This window comes from Amblyomma mixtum, chromosome 3 (genome assembly GCF_055824585.1).
Source record: "Amblyomma mixtum isolate Tamu chromosome 3, ASM5582458v1, whole genome shotgun sequence".
Taxonomy (NCBI): Eukaryota; Metazoa; Arthropoda; class Arachnida; order Ixodida; family Ixodidae; genus Amblyomma; species Amblyomma mixtum.
This window is the reverse complement of record NC_143014.1, coordinates 47,817,836-47,837,792: the sequence shown is the minus strand read 5'-3', so window position 1 is coordinate 47,837,792 and position 19,957 is coordinate 47,817,836.

Sequence of the window (19,957 nt, the reverse complement as noted above, 5' to 3'; positions counted from 1 at the left end):
ATGGAGAACACGGCTCGATCGCTTCGAGGAAAGCCTCAACGTTCATGAAGCGTACTTCGGCCGGTACACGGAAAAAAAAAAATCATGATGTGTGAATCATGTTCGCGAGGAAATAACGATTAATAATTTTGCAGGTCACACGCGTTGCAATACTTGTCATGGCCCGTAGCAGCACGAACAGACTTGGGTAAAGCAGTGGGTAAAGCTTCCCCGCCGAGCGACCCGCACTTCATTATTCACTCGTGTCAGCTTGAGTTTGCCCAGCCAATATAGTGACGGAAACACACCATTGTACTCGTGATACCTACCGTAGGAGAAAATTTTGAGATAAATGTGGACTTTGAAAACACTGATGGAGGGAAAAAATGTAATGGGTCCGTCCGACGTTCTTTAAACACAGCCTCAAAACACAGCGATCGGATCCGTCCGACATGCCAGGAAAAAAAAATGTAGAGTCAACGCGTTTGCTCCGGTGCTGGAGCGACGTAACAAAAGCAGACAACGAATTCTGATCGAGTCACATACTTGGGGATGCCTATTTGTGTCACGAAAAATAACTGATGGACATAAACTGTTCCGAAGTCGCAGTTAGACCTAAATCTTAGCGCTAAAAGCCTCGCGCCCATGCCTTTTGGACTTTCCCAGGGCCGTTCAAATCCAGCGCGCAGGCTGCCAGGTCACGGGGCAGGACAAAGCTCCACCCCCGCCGTGGAATGCCAGCGTGAAGTCTAAGCCATCCCGTCTTGCTCATGCTGCGCTATCAAAGCGACAAAAACGTCGCTTAGGGGGCTGCCTTTGATCCCCGCGTTTTAATTACACGGCGCATCACGATGAGCCTGGCTTGCACGCTTTTCTTTCCTTGAAGTGGCTATCTCAGCTTTGGATGTGCTTGTTGTAAGGCACATTCTGCTTTATAAATCTCACTGAATATACCGCCGGGGCTGGGTTTCGTGAGACGTACCCGCCGTCTGCTATCCCAGTGTTGCCATACTATAGTGTTGCCAGACTTGCGCGACTTCCAGTGTTGCCAGGCTATAAGGTTGCCAGATTGTGAACTAAAACCCAGTGTGGCCAGACTATTTGTTCCCTCTCCCTTTTACATTCTCCTCCGCCTACAGCTACGCTGTCGCGCCGCAACCGCCCAGCTCGTTAGAGCAGCCTTGCCCGGAGTGGCCGCCGCCTGTTCGCCAAGGGAAAGAGCACGCCCGCGGCGGTTACGAAATTGTTTTTTTAGTGACTTGTGGAGCAGACGGGTACGACAGACGAAATCTGCCGATGCGTGGCCCCAGTGAGCGTATTAAGACGAGAGAAACGCGTGATTTTGTTGAAATAAGCGTGCTGTGCTCAAATTCACTTGTGGAGCAGACGGGTACGACAGACGAAATCTGCCGATGCGTGGCCCCAGTGAGCGTATTAAGACGAGAGAAACGCGTGATTTTGTTGAAATAAGCGTGCTATGCTCAAATTCACTTGTGGAGCAGACGGGTACGACAGACGAAATCTGCCGATGCGTGGCCCCAGTGAGCGTATTAAGACGAGAGAAACGCGTGATTTTGTTGAAATAAGCGTGCTATGCTCAAATTCACTTGTGGAGCAGACGGGTACGACAGACGAAATCTGCCGATGCGTGGCCCCAGTGAGCGTATTAAGACGAGAGAAACGCGTGATTTTGTTGAAATAAGCGTGCTATGCTCAAATTCACTTGTGGAGCAGACGGGTACGACAGACGAAATCTGCCGATGCGTGGCCCCAGTGAGCGTATTAAGACGAGAGAAACGCGTGATTTTGTTGAAATAAGCGTGCTGTGCTCAAATTCACTTGTGGAGCAGACGGGTACGACAGACGAAATCTGCCGATGCGTGGCCCCAGTGAGCGTATTAAGACGAGAGAAACGCGTGATTTTGTTGAAATAAGCGTGCTATGCTCAAATTCACTTGTGGAGCAGACGGGTACGACAGACGAAATCTGCCGATGCGTGGCCCCAGTGAGCGTATTAAGACGAGAGAAACGCGTCATTTTGTTGAAATAAGCGTGCTGTGCTCAAATTCACTTGTGGAGCAGACGGGTACGACAGACGAAATCTGCCGATGCGTGGCCCCAGTGAGCGTATTAAGACGAGAGAAACGCGTGATTTTGTTGAAATAAGCGTGCTGTGCTCAAATTCACTTGTCGAGCAGACGGGTACGACAGACGAAATCTGCCGATGCGTGGCCCCAGTGAGCGTATTAAGACGAGAGAAACGCGTGATTTTGTTGAAATAAGCGTGCTGTGCTCAAATTCACTTGTCGAGCAGACGGGTACGACAGACGAAATCTGCCGATGCGTGGCCCCAGTGAGCGTATTAAGACGAGAGAAACGCGTGATTTTGTTGAAATAAGCGTGCTGTGCTCAAATTCACTTGTCGAGCAGACGGGTACGACAGACGAAATCTGCCGATGCGTGGCCCCAGTGAGCGTATTAAGACGAGAGAAACGCGTGATTTTGTTGAAATAAGCGTGCTGTGCTCAAATTCACTTGTCGAGCAGACGGGTACGACAGACGAAATCTGCCGATGCGTGGCCCCAGTGAGCGTATTAAGACGAGAGAAACGCGTGATTTTGTTGAAATAAGCGTGCTGTGCTCAAATTCACTTGTCGAGCAGACGGGTACGACAGACGAAATCTGCCGATGCGTGGCCCCAGTGAGTGTATTAAGACGAGAGAAACGCGTGATTTTGTTGAAATAAGCGTGCTGTGCTCAAATTCACTTGTCGAGCAGACGGGTACGACAGACGAAATCTGCCGATGCGTGGCCCCAGTGAGCGTATTAAGACGAGAGAAACGCGTGATTTTGTTGAAATAAGCGTGCTGTGCTCAAATTCACTTGTCTAGCAGACGGGTACGACAGACGAAATCTGCCGATGCGTGGCCCCAGTGAGCGTATTAAGACGAGAGAAACGCGTGATTTTGTTGAAATAAGCGTGCTGTGCTCAAATTCACTTGTCGAGCAGACGGGTACACCAGACGAAATCTGCCGATGCGTGGCCCCAGTGATCGTATTTAGACGAGAGAAACGCGTGATTTTGTTGAAATCAACTTCTCTGTTTTTCCGCATCTTTCCTTGCTAATAGCAATAACACTAGATTCTCTGAACAAAACAGTATTCTTCTACCAAAAGTGAGTACAAATTATGGAAAACAAACTGCTTTTTTCTCCGCCATCAAAACCTGGAATTCATTACCACTAGCAATCAAATCCGCACGTTCGCAGTCCGCTTTCTACACTTTACTAAAAAAACATCTCTCATCAACCCATTAAGCCTCATTCCATGCTTAAGGTTGCCTTAATCTCATTTTCTGTTCCCCACTCTGACAGCAAACGGTCATTTGTTACTCATCTAGAACCTCTTGGTTTTTCCTCCGCCTATGTTTTATATCTGCATTTATTCAATGCCCATTGCTATCCGATGTCTTTTTGCCGATGTCTTTTTGTGTTCTTTCTCTTGCTCTTATGCTTTGCTGTTTTATGCCTTTTTTGTTAAATTATGCCCGCTAACTATTGTCTGACTTATTCATTGGCGCAAATTACACCAATCGGTTTTAACTTAACTGTATACTTTTGTTCCAGCTCCCCTGCCAAACTTGTGCACTTTTCTTATGTATTCCTGATGGGAGGTCCCCCAGACAGTTTCCACTTTGGGACCTCCTACTCTACTAACTTTTTTATGAAACTTACAGCTCATTTATATTTCGTTTTAATAAACCTTTTAAATCTGCGCAAAAAAAAAACCGTTCAAGAGGCGACATGTGGAGTCATGACACATCCGGTTCACAAAGGCGGCGATTAATAGGACTCCAGGAACGCTTCCCTCCTCGTGCGTTAGTGCACTGCGCCACGGGCTAACAAAGGCAGAGCGAAGGCAGCACCCACCCCTGAAGAAGGGACCAAGTTGGTCCCGAAACGGTGGGCAAAAAAATGAAAATATTGGTTGGCGTCAGTTTCCTCTCAAGTATCTCAAAAACCCATAAAGACGGATTTCGGTCGAAGATGTTTTCGTTCCTACAATTGCTGCTCTGAATGCGGCTTTCAACGCAGCACGAGCTCCAGAGCATTCTTAACTGCCAGAAGAAAAAAATATCCAGCCACTACGAAGTGCCTGGGCAATAATTGGATGCACGCACATGAAGTAATTATTTCTGCAAGGCTGCTTCTGAAACGCCCGAATTTCGCACTTTTTTCGAAGCTCACCAAGCACAGCCTACAATTTCGTTATCAGTTCAGTTCAACACTGCCTACCCCAAATTAAAAGTGTCAATGTTGCGTGAATCTGAGCATAACACGCTTATTTCCAGAAAAGCATGCGTCTGTCTCGTCTTAATACGCTCGCTGGCTGGGGCCACGCAGCGGCAGATTTCGTCTGTGGTACCTGTTAAGCTAGACGCCTACGGCGCCAGTAGGTTCCTTCCCCCTTTTGACGGTAACTACCGTGTCCATCAGAAGTCTAGAGGGGTTAGGAATGGTGACAGCGCGTCGCGCGCTTCGGACGCTCTCCAAGGCCGCGGGAAACGGGGACCAAGGGGCCAACGACCGTTTCCTATTGAAAAGAGATTAGCTCTCAAGTGGGTGGGGTCAGTAAGGTCGGCGACTTCTGAAAACCCGCACTGTCTAGCTAAGCAGCGGACATTACTGGCGCCTCTAGAGTCGGGCTCTGGCGAGCACTGGGCGCCGCCCACTTGTGCCTACAGTGCCACTGCAGCAGTATTGATTGAAATTGCGCGAGAGCAGATTTAATAAAGCTCCGCCCAATTATCGAATGTATTAAAACCAGCTGCAAACAAAGAAGAGGAGCGCGCCGAGTCCCAATCTCGGCCGCTTTTCTACAGACCTTTTTCAAACCGCATTTTTTTTACCGCCTTTTTCTCCTGTTGCCTTTATTTTTGTTTCCGTCTTCAAGAAAATAGTTTTGCTTCTCAAGAAGTTTGGAGTTGCTGCCCCAACCGGCAACGTGCCGCCGGACGAGTGGACGAAGGCAGTGTGCCACGCGCGCGATTAGTTCGAGACAGGACGCTACGTACAATTTGTCGTTTTCTGTAAATGATTGTGCACAGTGGCCGCTCGCGCGCTCTTGCTTTCGGACAGAGCCCGGACATTTGCGCGCGAGCGGCGCGAACTTGATTACTTTTTGTATTTTATAAATAGCATACAAAGCTCTTCCCTGTCCTTTCTTGCCATCGCTCCCCTCTATACTTCTCCTCGCTATATTTTCCCTTTCACCTCCGCCGGCTGCAGCTCGCGTGCTACAGATGGCAATTCACGCGGCCGGCAACATTCCTTTCGTTCGCCTTTTTTTATTTTTTCTTTAAAATACCTATCCCACCATGAGACGCAGCGACGCCAGCGTGGGGATCATCCCTTAGCATAGCACAGCACGCTTACTTCAACAAAATCACGCGTTTCTCTCGTCTTAATACGCTCACTGGGGCCACGCAGCGGCAGATTTCGTCTGTTGTACCCGTCTGCTCGACAAGCGAATTTGAGCACAGCACGCTTACTTCAACAAAATCACGCGTTTCTCTCGTCTTAATACGCTCACTGGGGCCACGCATCGGCAGATTTCGTCTGTCGTACCCGTCTGCTCGACAAGTGAATTTGAGCACAGCACGCTTACTTCAACAAAATCACGCGTTTCTCTCGTCTTAATACGCTCACTGGGGCCACGCATCGGCAGATTTCGTCTGTTGTACCCGTCTGCTCGACAAGTCACTAAAAAAACAATTTCACAACCGCCGCGGACGTGCTCTTTCGCTTGGCGAACAGGCGGCGGCCACTCCGGGCAAGGCTGCTCTAACGAGCTGGGCGGTTGCGGCGCGACAGCGTAGCTGTAGGCGGAGGAGAATGTAAAAGGGAGAGGGAACAAATTGTCTGGCCACACTGGGTTTTAATTCACAATTTGGCAACCTTATAGCCTGGCAACACTGGAAGTCGCGCAAGTCTGGCAACACTATAGTATGGCAACCATGGAGGTAAAAAAACTAGGAGGGAGTGCGCTCAGCCTCTGCAAGCCATCCTCCTCTGACGCCGCTGCCGAGGGCCCTTTTGCGCACTGACTCATGGGAAATAGGCCCTCCTCCACAGTTACCAGACTGCCAGCCAGCGGTGCTTTTTAGTGAACGTCCGTGCTCCGAAGTAGCGCAGCGCTTTGGCGGAATGCGTACCGAGCTCGAGGTTGTCTGCAGGCTCCGCGTCTCTGTTGATTACACTCTTGAGTTTTTGGGTGCACTGTAGAAAACTGCGGGTAAACTTTTCATCAAAGGGTGCGGCCGCGACCTCGTCACTGTTCAACTGTGGTTCATAAAGAGAATGGAGAGGAATTCCTTTCGTCGTTATACACGCATACGGAGCGTTTATTTCAGCGCATGCTATGAGCGGAGAACTCGAGAGTAGGCGAAGAAACGAGCCTCTAAAAAAGGGCGCAGCGGCTTCCAGAGCGCTCACGGCGGACGGACGTGTTGAACGAGCGCTCCGGCGCGCTGCGCAAGATTCTATTTCTCGGGCAGGCGTACTTCGGCCCGCCCATGGGCCCTCCGTTCTCCGCTATTCTCAAGGCACAAGTCGTGCCGAATACGCGCGCGCACATAGGCGGTTCCGACGTGAAATTCAGCAGTGAAGTATTTCTCTCTCTCGCTGTCGAGAGAGAGTGCCGGCGGCTTTACGTCTGCCCCTGCGCGGGGTCTCCCGGCCACTGCGCACAATCACTTACAAAAAGAAGTAAACTGTATGTATACATAGCCGCGCGCTCGTAGCGTCCTGTCTCGGACTAATCGCGCGCGCGGCATACTGCACTAGCGGCCGGGGTGGGGCGCCCGGCCGCGTATACCATCGGAGGTAGCACCCACGGAGCGTTCGTGTCACGCGTGCACTACCTGGCGAAGAGCGAGCGGGAAGTCAAGCCCGCCTGTTCAATGAACGCACAGAGGCCCACCACTGATCTGTCACGGGTATAGAGGCTAGAATATCACGGGTGCGCGCAGTGCCGCGCGGCCACAGGAGCGCTTCGAGACTGTCCGGGATGATTCCCAGCGCCCTGCAGGCCGCGAGAATCTCGCGACGCGGCACTGCAGAAGCGGCACAGCGAAGGAGCATGTGCTCCAAGTGTCTCCACTGCGCCGCAGTCAGCGCACGCGTCGCTCGGGGATGGTGGCCGCTGCGGCGAGCGAGCAGTTTGCGCTCACCACGGAGCCGTCAGTGAACGCAAGCAGATGGTCGCCTAGTTGCTCGTACAGCGAGAGAGCGAAACCGAAATCCAGCTAAGAGCTACCACTGCCTTGTCACGTGAGGGCCTATTTCCCATGATGCTTTCCATTATATTTTTTATGACTAGGCTTCAAGATTGTGACGTCATGGTCCCTCCTAGTTTTTCTTCCTCCATGATGGCAACACTGGGATAGCAGACGGCGGGTACGTCTCACGAAACTCTGCCTACCGCCGGTAGTGCAGTGCCGAGCGGTTGTGCACTCCGAAGACAACGAGTCGAAACTTAAATAAGACGCCCAGCCGCTGTCATACCCCATCTATAGTGCCTAGAATATACTGGTATTCTAGGCACTATACCCCATCTGTCTCCACTTTGTTGTCTAGGCGATCGAACTTGGCAACCCCCACGTTGACCACATCGGGCTCGTGATCCGGTGCTCGTAATGAGCCCCAGGAGACAGTGAGTTGGAGCTGCTGATGTTACGAGTACAGGGAGAAAAAGAAGGGAGAAAGAGGTCTTGTAGAAGCCGGCGTGAAGTGTGCACAAGCTGTACAAACTACACCTGCCTAGCAGACGAACAACTTGCCTAGCAGACGAATCTCACAACCTAAACAAGAAAGCAGTAGCAGCTTTTCTTTTTTTCATTTCGCCACTTGCAATGGGGAGATCATAGCGTCTGGAATAATTTAGGCACCTTTTTTTTTTGTCTCGTTTGAGGTTAAAGATCAAGCTGAAGTATTCAAACGTGATAGCGGCTCCAGACGTATTTCTCCCACTGCTTGAACAAACGTGAAAATTATAAAAAAAATATATGTGCTGATAACATAATTGTAAAGATAGCATTAAAAACACAAAAACTTAGAAATTAATCATGATTTTGTGTCCAGACTTTCGTGTTGTCGTAGTAGCCAGACTTTTCTGACAAAACTTATTATACACGTGAACAATTTGCAATAATTTGTAATAAAATAAGTGTTTAGTGCATATTTGTGTTTATTACATAATGTGTTTAGCACAATTTTTAATTTGCAAATTTCAGTTTTTATGCGACTTGTTGCCAGCATTTGAAAACATTGCTAATGTTGCCAGATTTTTTTGAACAATTAGATCTTTGACATTTAAGTTATAGTTTATAAGTAATGCATAATCACTATTCTTGTTAATATTTTTGTCTTTTTTTAGAATTCATTGATACTGAAGATACATTGTTTTACAAGTTAGTACAGTGTTTGCAGGTTGTGAGGTTTTTTAAACACATTGCTGCCAGACTTTTGTGTTAATATAAATTATATCACCTGAATATTTAACTTTGTTGTTCATTGTTCTGTAGTACTTCACCAATATAAAATTAATTGCGTGTTATGCAACGTATCAGCTTGTGCTTAGTATATTGGACAAATATGAAGCCGCAGAGGGGCAGCACAGTAAAGCTAAAAAGAGTGTGTAAACTCTATGGTGTAAAGCGTGTAAAGGTAGTCTAATTATTTCATGAGGAATTGATGAATAAAAGACTTGTCGCTGATATTACATTATGAAATAACCGTAAACTGCACTCAATAGCTATAAGGATGTGTTTGGCTTGTACTTTTTAAAGAAAAGCCATTGGCTCACTCTCGCTCACGTAATAAATTTAAAGCGATTGTTTATCGTCTTGCTGTCTGAAAATGGCCGAAGATGTCGCTAAATACGCGCAGATAATTATTTAAAGGCCTTTTAAATTATTTACTGACTTCACATTCACCATCGATAATCTACATTATCACCAATTATCTGGTCCTCGGAGAATGACGGATGTCTCTGGAGGCCTGCGCCCAATGTTCATAATCGTCGTATAAAGCCAGAGTCGTACCGCCGCACAATTTGTGGAAATCAAGACGCTTCAACTGGCAAAGCCTACCGTGAAACCGCGTTCATTAAACGGCGGGAGCGCGCCAACCTGTGCGCTACACTCACGTGCGATCGCACGTGCGCCGGTCGCGTGCAACGGGGTGCTTTCTCTTAGTTTTATTTATTTATTTACTTATTTAGTTATTTCAGTTTTCAGCGCACCGTTGTCACTTTCTCTTCAGTCTTACTTTTGGCCCTGTTAAATGAGGTCTGCGCATTTGCCTCTGTGCATTCTGGTCAATCACGAGCCCGCTTGGAGCTCGAGTTAACTTGACGCGCAACATCCTGCTCGTTTCCGGAGGACGCCTGGCTGTACACAGTCGCTACCATTCCGTCATGCGAGCAGGTGAAGCGAAGATTACTCCAACATGTGCAGCCACGCCAGTACACAGGGTGGTGACCGTGTACCCATCGGACTAATCGTGAAAGTAAGTACGTAATCATTGATCACAACTTTGGAAATGAGCCGCGTATACATACGTGTCTACGGGCGTTGCAAGGAACTGAAACATAACGCTAGCGCTTTGACACACGAGGACTTTGTGTGCCAACGTCTCGTCTCCGTCCCACGCCTGCTTCTCTGCTGCAACTTCGTGAGCTACGAACAAGCCCAAGTTTCGACTTGGACCCCGTGGTTGAAAAATTCTAGCCGTTTCGCCTTCGCAACTTGAACGAGCGGTGCCATGAGCATTCATGGCAGTACTCAGACATGTATAACACGCCGCGGTGGCATAGTGGCTTCCGCTGATCCCATAGTCGCGGGTATTTCGATGGAGGCGAAATATAAAAACGCCCGTGTGCTGTGCGACGTCAGCGCACGTTAAGAACCCCAGGCGGTCTAAACTAACCCGGAGCCCTCTACTGCAAACTACCTCATTACCCATGCATGTGTCGTTTCGGGAGGTTAAACCCCACAATTTCCAATTTACACACTTGTCAAAATGAACAATGAACTGACTGCATGACTTAAGCGAGAAGGAATATGTGCGTAGTCACAAGTAATGTTGGCATTCCCTTGAATCATGCAATGGCTGTTGGAAAACAACTTCAGACACAGCCACTCAGCTTATTCCTTGCACAGCTTATGTCTCTGACCTCCGCATCTGTAAATTCATACCACATTGTGATTGTTATAAAAGAATAATTGTTCATTTCCAACCTGCAGACTCATCAGCTGATAAGTACAGGGCATCCCCAGTGAAAAAAACTGCAGAACAGAAAAGATGGGGCAGTATATGACATAGGGACAAAAAGTCCCCACATCAGCAAATTGCATGAACATATGACTAGTAATGTTGCGCAATGATGTGCTAATATTCATCCCTTATTAATATTCACTACCCCCATCTGTGCACTTAGCAGGTGGCAATGTGATTAACTCTTGTCTGGACCTCTGTATCGATATGTGCTCACCATCAAGAGCACTGTTACTTCTAAAAGGACAGAATGTAAGAAAACCATGGCTAATGCCTACAGTAGGATGAAGAATAATGGCCAGACGTGCCAAGATTCGTGAATTGTTAAAAACTAAGACATACTAAGCTCAAGACCAAGTTTTTTTGTCATTGTCAAAGAAGCCAGGGAGTAGTGGCATGTTACTTTTGTGACCCTACAAGCCCTATGGTAATAACACAAAGAATGGCAACGAACATGGAAGGAGTGGGCAGGGTAGATTAGGGCCATTTAACAGCAAATGTTACACCTTGTGTTGAGTCTTCTGAGCAGCATGTGGTATGGCATGGTGGAATAGATGGTCTAAGAAATCTGACTGTGAAACAGTTTTACTCCCACCTTTTATAGTTCGTATTTTCAGTAATAAAGGAAAACTTAAGTGCTTTTCCTCTCCCCTTCTCCAAAATGACCTCTCAGAATTGCATGGCCCATGCCCACCTGGGCAACTTTCGTCACCAGCAGTTGAACAGAAGAATTTTAAATTACAGCATGCTAAACACTGATGCTGGCACCAATGCCCTGTACCCTAAAACTCCCTTCTGCAGCCATTGCTGTAGAAATAATTTTAATGGCTAGCGTGCCATGCATCTTAGCTAGTATTCAATCATGCACATCTGCTAAAAAGGGAAAATGGTAAAGGTAACCTAGAAATGAAAATGAGTATAATTATATTATAGCTCAATAGCCAGATGACGGTGGCAACTTCAGTTGCACTGAGGTGTATTTACTGCTTGGCTGATTTCTAAATGCATAACCATGCATGATATCATGTGCATGGGCACATTTTCCTAAATATGTTGGGCTAAGCGTCAATGCTCGATGATACCCAAACAGCACAGCCATACATGAAATCAAGTGTGCATAGTAAGTAATTTTCCCTTGAATAAGCAGTTTTGTACCACTGCATAGCACTCAGATATAATGACAGAGCATTGCAGCTGTGACTGTGACATTAACATGCTAATCAACTTTCTCCTCTTGCATTTATCCTCGCGAAAGAACCAAGAACAAGGCTGAGTGGCTGCCAGACCTGCGAGCTGCAGCAGGACAACCAAGCAGAGACAACCTAAGTCCCACAGCAAGAAACCAGGCAGCCTTACAGCACTTTCATATAAACCTGATGAAAGCAAGAAGGAAGTAGACAGAAAAAGGTATGACCAAAGTATGGGAGTTGAGCAATAAGAACTGCGGCTGCCAAAAGACTGCATGATTTAGGTAGGTCACGGGTCTGAAACACTTGGCCAGGCCTCGCATTGCTGCCCACTGGCCCTAAGGTGCTCAGCCATTGTTCGGGATCAGCCTCCGCCATTCCCCATTAGTTGCTCTCTGATAACCAACAGGATGTTTTACCTATGACTGCTATAGCAGGATACAACAGAGTGGCAGATTAATTCAATTAAATCATGGTTAATCCCCTTTCATCTTCCACCCCCTGCTAGGTCACGTTAGCAGGTTCAAGGGGATTAACCACCTCATGAGAATCAGTTGACACCATTGGCTGGAGAGCCACCTTTGAGGGACATTTGACAGTGTTCTTGAGTTGTTTCCGACTATATTTAGAAATAGGCTTTGAGTCAGAAGGGCGCTTTCTTTGGTATTCTATTGTCAGCGATTGTGTGCATAATTATACATGTGAGATGTGCTAATTAGCAGGCTGTTGATTAATCAATATATAACAGATAAGTTTATAACAATTGAGCACTTGATTTATTCAAAGGTTTGTAACACATCGCTTTATAAAATATATACATATCAGTTTCTAAATTTTCGAAAATACAATTATGGTCACCGCCGCAGCATGAGGAATTTGTGGACTGCCCACTGGTGGAACTGAAACCGCATGGTCAGGGGAGACACCCAACCACGCCTATGAGCATGCATTGCACAGTGTCATGAGCTCCTTTCCCAGCCCCTAAGTGGGAGCATGAGGAGTGCACGTGACACGCCTCGCTGTGGGACAGGACCTCATAAGCGTGGCTGCATGCCTTCTTCAGCGGCGTGATTTTGGTTTCACCTGTGTGCGAGCCCGAAATTCCTTCTGCTGCAGCGGCGATCAGAATCGTGTTTCAACAGTCTAAAAACTGGTATAAATATATTGCTAACAATGAACTGTAAACCTCTAAATAAATTGGACCCAAAAGACGCGGGTTCGATCCCGGCCACGGCGGCTGGAATTTCTTTGGAGGAGAAATTCTAGAGGCCCGTGTACTGTGCGATGTCGGTGCACGTTAAAGAACCCCAGGTGGTCGAAATTTCCGGAGCCCTCCACTACGGCGTCTCTCATAGCCTTAGTCGCTTTGGGACGTTAAACCCCACAAACCAACCAAACCATCTAAATAAATCGGGTGCCCTGCTGGAGCAGTTAAAAAGTTAGCTATTAGATATTTATCAACCGATCTGCTAATTAGCACTTCACAGCTGTATTCTACTGTACAGTCAGTTACAAAAGTCTCTGGACTACGTGCTCCTTAAACAAAGCCGATAGCTCTATTGTTAGCGACTGGCTGGAGGCCACACTGGTGGAATTGGAAGAAAATTCAGAATTCCACCTCTCAATTGTGATCTCTGGCCACCGGCTAATAACAGAGCTAGCATCTTTGTTCACGAAGCACATGATCTAGACTTTTCTCCTCGACTGTACATAACAGCCGACAATACTATACCGAAGAAAATGCTTTTAAGTTAAAAAGCCTATTTTTAAAGATTGCTATCAGTCTTCCGTGAAACACCTTGTACAGCTGTGAATACTTCCCCAATGTCGCGTAGTCCCTCCTTCCTTCATTAATAGTTCGCTTATCTTGATGAAGGCAACAAACTGAAACAAAAAAAAAAGAAATGTTTCCATTGACCAGCCCCCTTCGTTGGAGATTGTTTTTTTTTTGCATTGATTTTTTGTGTATTTGAATATACTCTTTTTTATTTTCGCTAACTTTTTGCTTTTGCTCTTTATTGCACCCCTCCTTTCTGCTTTCCTCTCTTTGCCTACTGGGCCCCTGGGAGGGCAGGAGTACACGGGACAGAGTATGACTTGCAACTGATTTTTATTGAAGCTTACAATGACAGTTATATGCTTATGCATGTGCACATGTAAACAAACCTGAAGTGGTGGAAGGATGAGATCAGAAAATGATGGTGGTAAAGCAAGGCACGGAAGCATATAAGTGCCCTAGTTCAATCATAAAAGCACTTTCTATCTGTCAGAAAGGAACTGCTGTTCTATCTTGGCCAGTACCACTGAGACATGTTTGTAAACTATCCAAACCACAATGCTAGAAATTGTGCATAAAGAATTCAGCAGCGCTACCTAGTGAAAATTAAGAAAATTTCTGCGAGAACTGAGAAGAGTGCATTTAAAAGGATTCGCTCCTGTTGGTTCTGTGGCACAGTAGATTAGCGCTGTGTTTTTCACCGCATAAGATTTGAATCCCCTCTCGTAGACAAACTTTTTTTGGTTGTTTTTATTTCAAAGAAAAGCAGGACGAAAGACCAAACCAGATATTCACCGGACGAAAAACGTGCTCATTCAAACTTCAGTAAGAACCCACTATTCCTTAAAAAAAGATTAAGGTTGACGTAATCAGGCCACTGGATGGAGCCTCTGTCAAGTTCAGCATGCAAATGTTATACATACCCTGGGTATGTGTAGCATTTTAGCTTGCATCCTGATATGCTTTGGAGACAATATCGCTGTTTAAAAAGCTCCGAGATGAGCGTGGGCACAAAAACTGGAAGATGACAGAATGACACTTGACAGTCGACAGAATGGAAATACGCACCACTGATGGCACACTTATGCACGCATCAGCTCCAGAATGCAGAATAACAGAGACCTTGAATATTTTCTTTCCTAGTGTGTCCTTATTTCTTCATAAAATATGCGCATAAATTAATATCAAAAGATAGCTGTAAGCGTTACAGCAGGGGTGCCCCACGGCATGAAGCAAAAGCAGCACCCTCGTCCGAACAGCCATTGAAGACCAGCCATTCGTCTTACATAAGAAATCCTGCAAGTGATTGGAACCTTGTAGATGAACTTCTACAGCACATGGAACATAAATGTTAGTTAGGAATATTTCATCAAATTTTTACTCGTAGTAAAAACCGGCTGCTTGGGTCTTTCTGGCTATATTGATGTTTGCTTGGTAGCAAGAGCTGCATTTATTGCTGACAAAATTGGTTTAGAAAATTTTTCCATCACTGGAGAGGACCTTGATCACCGTTTGGAAATAAATGGTGGTGTAGCTTAACTCTTTCTCTACCATGGAAAAATGGCCATATTTTGTAGGTTCTCATTGTTTTTGGTCCAAGGACTATGAGCTTTAAAAATTATTGCACAACATAAAAATGAAGCCAAATAAGCACCCCTTGTAATAACATAAGCTTTGCTAAGTGTTTTGTGTCTTATAACCAAATTTTTGTATGTGAAATCAAGGTTTTTAGATAAAATTTGAGCAAAACTTGCAAAAATATGCTTGTATCCAGAAAAAAAAATTGAAACAAACTTCAGAATATGCAAAATGTCTTCATATTCAATAGCAAATACTTCCAAAAAAATCAGAGTTCTGGCTTATGCAGTTTTGGGCTAGAAAACAATCACTTTAAGCCCTACAGTTAGGCACACCATTGGGTGAAACAGTCGTGCGAACCCTTTGTAGTGCAAGTAGTATAAAATCCTGCTCAAATGATGTGGAAACTCAACAAATATGACAAATAATTGGTAGCTTCAGTACCCTTTATGAAAAGGCAGCCGAATTGAGCAAAACTGGCCCAAATAAGAAACTAACCAAGATGCTGCCCCCGATGTTCTGAGTTGGTTGCTCGTTTTCTCCGCCCTCTGGACTAAAGTCTGATGATGAGGCAGCAATCCAGTCATTCTGGCTTAGATCATCGACAAAATCAAACGTGGACACAGCCGAGTTTTGGGATGTGCTGTGTTTCAGAGCATGCGCCATGCTGTTGGAGGAGGCCATTCTCAGCTTCTGCACTCCGTTGTTTGCACAAATGGTTAAATAAATTGCTGCCATGCTTTAAGGAGACAGACTAAAGAGAAAAATAAGTTGTAGTTTTCTAGCTTCAAGGCAGACGGATCATCTCTGTTCAGTAACGATGCGGAAGCTTTCTAACGTGGTGGTTGAATTCATCGTTAATTGGCTAACGATGGTCAGTGAGTGTGGTATGAAAAGAGTTAACCCAGCTCCAGAGATTCACACGCAGAGAACTGTCTTGACGTTAATGCAATTTGTTTACGAAAATGGTTGGTATTGGTGACACACGCATTTCCTTTTTTTTGGAATTTTCTAGGTTATAAAAGCTCTATTTTTAGTGAAAGTAGCCTCTTTTTCATTAAAATACAATAATCCATCAATACAGACTTAAATTTATCATCAGTGCCCCTTCAAATGCCATCTCACACTTAATGTAGAGAATAACTCCTCTTGTGAGTGTTATCCTCTATATGAATAACACCCCTTTAATACTAGACTTCTGAGATATGTAGTTTTTATAATACGCGTTCACCATATTAGAAAGCATGCAAGACAGAGTAGCATTTAAGTTCAGTGCCTTCAGTTTAAATTCTACGGCTAAAAAAAGCCTGTAGCAGCAGTACTGTAATCAAATGCAATGAAAATATCTGTGACTCACACATTTAGTAGAATTTTTTTGTGCAATGTATTCTTTAGAGTTGGCCTTCACCACTTTCCACGTTCAAGCACTGAACCTTTCAGCACTGGTTGAGAGGAGAAACAAGCTAATCTAGGTGTGAACATTACCAATAGGTGCTGGGGCTTTGGAGGCTGTCGAGAAGCGCGACACGTGTATTTTTCTGCTGTGACCAGTATTACCTGGCTCAATAGACCATCTGGCCAAGTGCTTGACATGGCAGGCTACCCCTTTAGGAAAATATAGACACATTTCTGGGTTCCTATCAGGAAATAATAAAGCTGATACGAAATTATCTACACGCTAAGTAAAAGAACTCCAAAAAAAAGTAAACAGCAGTTTTCCCAAATCCTTTTGATGAAATGATCACTCAGGAGCTCTATCACAGGCCTGTTACCTTTGAATGCTTAGCATGTTTTCTGAAAGCACGATGAAATTAAGTTTAAGGAGTAGGGACACCTATTTTGTGGTTGTACGCCTTGTTCTTTAAAATGGCGCACAAAGTATTAGTATGTGAATTACTGCGTGGAGCTCACCTAAACCTGCTAAATTGCCTGTACCTAAATTTGTTCTCTCAAGTTGTGCAGGTTTCGGTTTCAACAACACAATGGTAGCTTTAACACACAAGAGGACTTGAGGTTATGCGAGGCATACAAAATATGCAGTATAACTGCCGATTCATTTTTTGTCACCTTGGTTTCTGGGCAGACTTGCGGAAGAGTTGGGGTGAACTCAACAAGTAGCACCCATAGTGCAGTTTTTGCATGCCTCACGTGGCCTCAACTCGCTTGTAAGTCACAGCCAATATTCAGCTGTTGAAGCTGAAACAAGCCAACTTGAAAGGAAAATGCGGTCATAAATTATTCCCTGCAGATGGATGAATTTCATGTGGCTATCCATGTTAACTAATGCCCTGTGTATAATTCTAATGAAAGAACACACAGCCAAAATTTGGTGTCCCTGGTTCTTTGACGCTCTTTAAAGGGACACTGAGGAGAGCACTATTAATATTTTTTTTATAGTAAAATCCGATAGTTCGGCATGTCATGGCTTTGTTGCCACTTGGCCGGCAGCGAAAGATGCATTTATTTCTAATAAATTTGGATTCGAAGTTGAAAAAGTTTTTCCCGCCGCTCTGATTCAAACTTGGGATTCTCCTATGACGACACAGGACTAAGTGACGTGAAACATGACGGGCTCATGACGTACCGCAGACTCCGTGATTTCTGGCGGCCAGCAGTGTGGCCTAGCAGCAGCCAAAAAGAAAGCTACCGCCGGCCGCACGTTGAAGGCATCTATCGGCTATTGCGGCCGTCGCTACAGTCGCTTCGATTACGTTTGCACACTGGCGTTTTGCCAGCGTTACGATGGATCTCGTTCTCGAAGTTGTCAACGAAGTTCTCGCAAATAGACCCTTTAGCATACCGTGTACCTTGTTACCGCTAGCGGAATACCGGGAGCCCGCCTACCGCCGGAAAACAGGCGCTGATTGGTCCCGATGCTTCAGGAGCGCGCGTAGCTGCCGGGCACGTGGCGCCATCTGGCGACATCAAGGACATTTGCGCATGCATTGGCTGCGCCTCAGGGATTTGTGGCTTCTTGGGTCCTAGAGTTGCTAGAACCAACACTGTTTTGTCCTATGACTTCATCACGCTTGTAGTTGCGAGTTTGGCCTGTGGCAGCGATACCTGTATTTTGGTTCTTGCTCTTTTCTACGTTACAAGAGCTTTGTTGTCAGTATGAGTGGCGTTTTTGTAATAAGGAGCTGGTATTCTGTCGATACAAGCCAACTTCAATTTCTCCTCAGTGTCCCTTTAACACAGAAGACAAAAATGGTTCCCTGCATTGCTTCTATTAGCACTGACTGGTGTTGAGTGAATGACCAGTTATCATTTTAGAACATAGTACTGCGTGACATCATATTTATTGCCCAATTATTTGCAGCTAACAAGACAACAGAAAGGTGCATGTTAAAGCACAGTGTTGACTTGTGTATGCTTCTCTTTGTCTTCGTAAACTACGTGATTTGGTAAAGAAAATTGCCGCCTGCCAGAGAATATATTCCTGATGCTGTTGTAATAAAAATTCTATGCCTTGACTAAAAATTTCAAACCTATTTTACATACCTGGATACCTGACCAAAAGCCATCTGCCGTCCTCATTTGGGATATGTTAGCTAAAGAAAGACATGCCAGGTGTTTCACCTAAGCAGTTCTGGAATTTCTAAAAATAGGCTTTTTGAGTTAGAAGAATGCTTTTCTTGGCACAGCATTGTTCACAATGTAGCGCATCAGAATATAACTAATATGTGCTAATTAGTAGGTTGGTTAACTAATATTGAATAGTTAGTCTCCTTATTTACTGAGAGGTGTGTAGCCACTGTAAGTAATATCTATATCAGTTTTTAGAATGGACAACTTGCAGAATAACGAGCGCCCTCTACAATTTTCCAACCAAAAAACCTCGTACGCAGACGGCAATCTCGCATTCTTCTTCGAAAAGGGAGAGGAGAGACGTCCCTTTATCTGTATGGGAGGGAAATAGTTGAAAGGACACAATAGAGCCAAGGCACGAAGGAGAAGGGCAGGTCGAGACAGGTACTCGTCAAGGGAATGCTTCATGGTAACCTTTTCACAACTTTCCTTTACACTCTACCTCGAAAGCTGGTAATGTCCGGCGGGGCTTCAGGTTCACGCAGATTTGGGGGAAGCCCCGCACACCTTTTCGAAGAAGGACACAGTGCAGGGCTGCTGACTCATCTCCCCTTGCGCTAACCCATTCAGGCAGCAGGGCAGGAAGCGAAAACGTGTCTGTGAACGAGGGTTTTTGGTTGGAAAACATCTTCCTGTAAGTCAGCTTTTCCGCAATTTTGCAAGTTGTCCTTTGCGAAAATGCACTTACCTGCAGCGCTGCAGCCAAACAAATTTCGACTATTTTTGAGTAGTTACGTGTGCTGCAGGGGTTACTTTGCCTGCAAGCTTTCTGAGAGCACATATATTTTTGTGTGATATAGGCAAAATTTATTGGGCCACAATGTCAAGGGTAACTGCATTTCCAAAATGCTAAAAACTGATATGGATAATACTTACATTGAGCTATACACATCTCAATAAATAAGGTAAATAAGGAGACTAACAGTAAGAGAAGAAAAGTTAACTATTCAATATTACTTAACAAGCCTACTAGTTGGCATGTCTTAGCTGTATTCTGGTGCACTACACCACTGATAATGCTATGCCAAAAAAGCACTCCTCTAGCTCATCAAGCTTATTTTTAAAAACTGCACATCATTTTAGTGAAACACCCGATACAGCATGTAGAAGGAGATAGCCTTAGTCAGCTGTCGAAAGTAACCAAAGATAAACATTTGCAGTGCAAATCAAGTGTACTAATCAACCTTGTCTGTGAAGAGCCATACATGCAGCTCTGCTTTGCAGCAGTATATGCATATTCCGTTTGGAAATATGTTGACTGCTTGGGTTGGCATGTTATAGATACTAGTAAGCAGCAAGTCTGTCTTTAAGACAGCTGTAGGTTTTCTGCATAAATAAAATATATCACTCCTACCTAGTGGCAGTATCTGTCACTGCATGGGTGTAATGCATGCATGAACCACACATTCCCTATCAGCAGTGGCATGCTGGAGACCATATCTTGTTCACCTGCAAGTGTTCCCATTTCTGACCCACATTCTTTTTCCAAACGGACTGAAATGAAGTAAGCT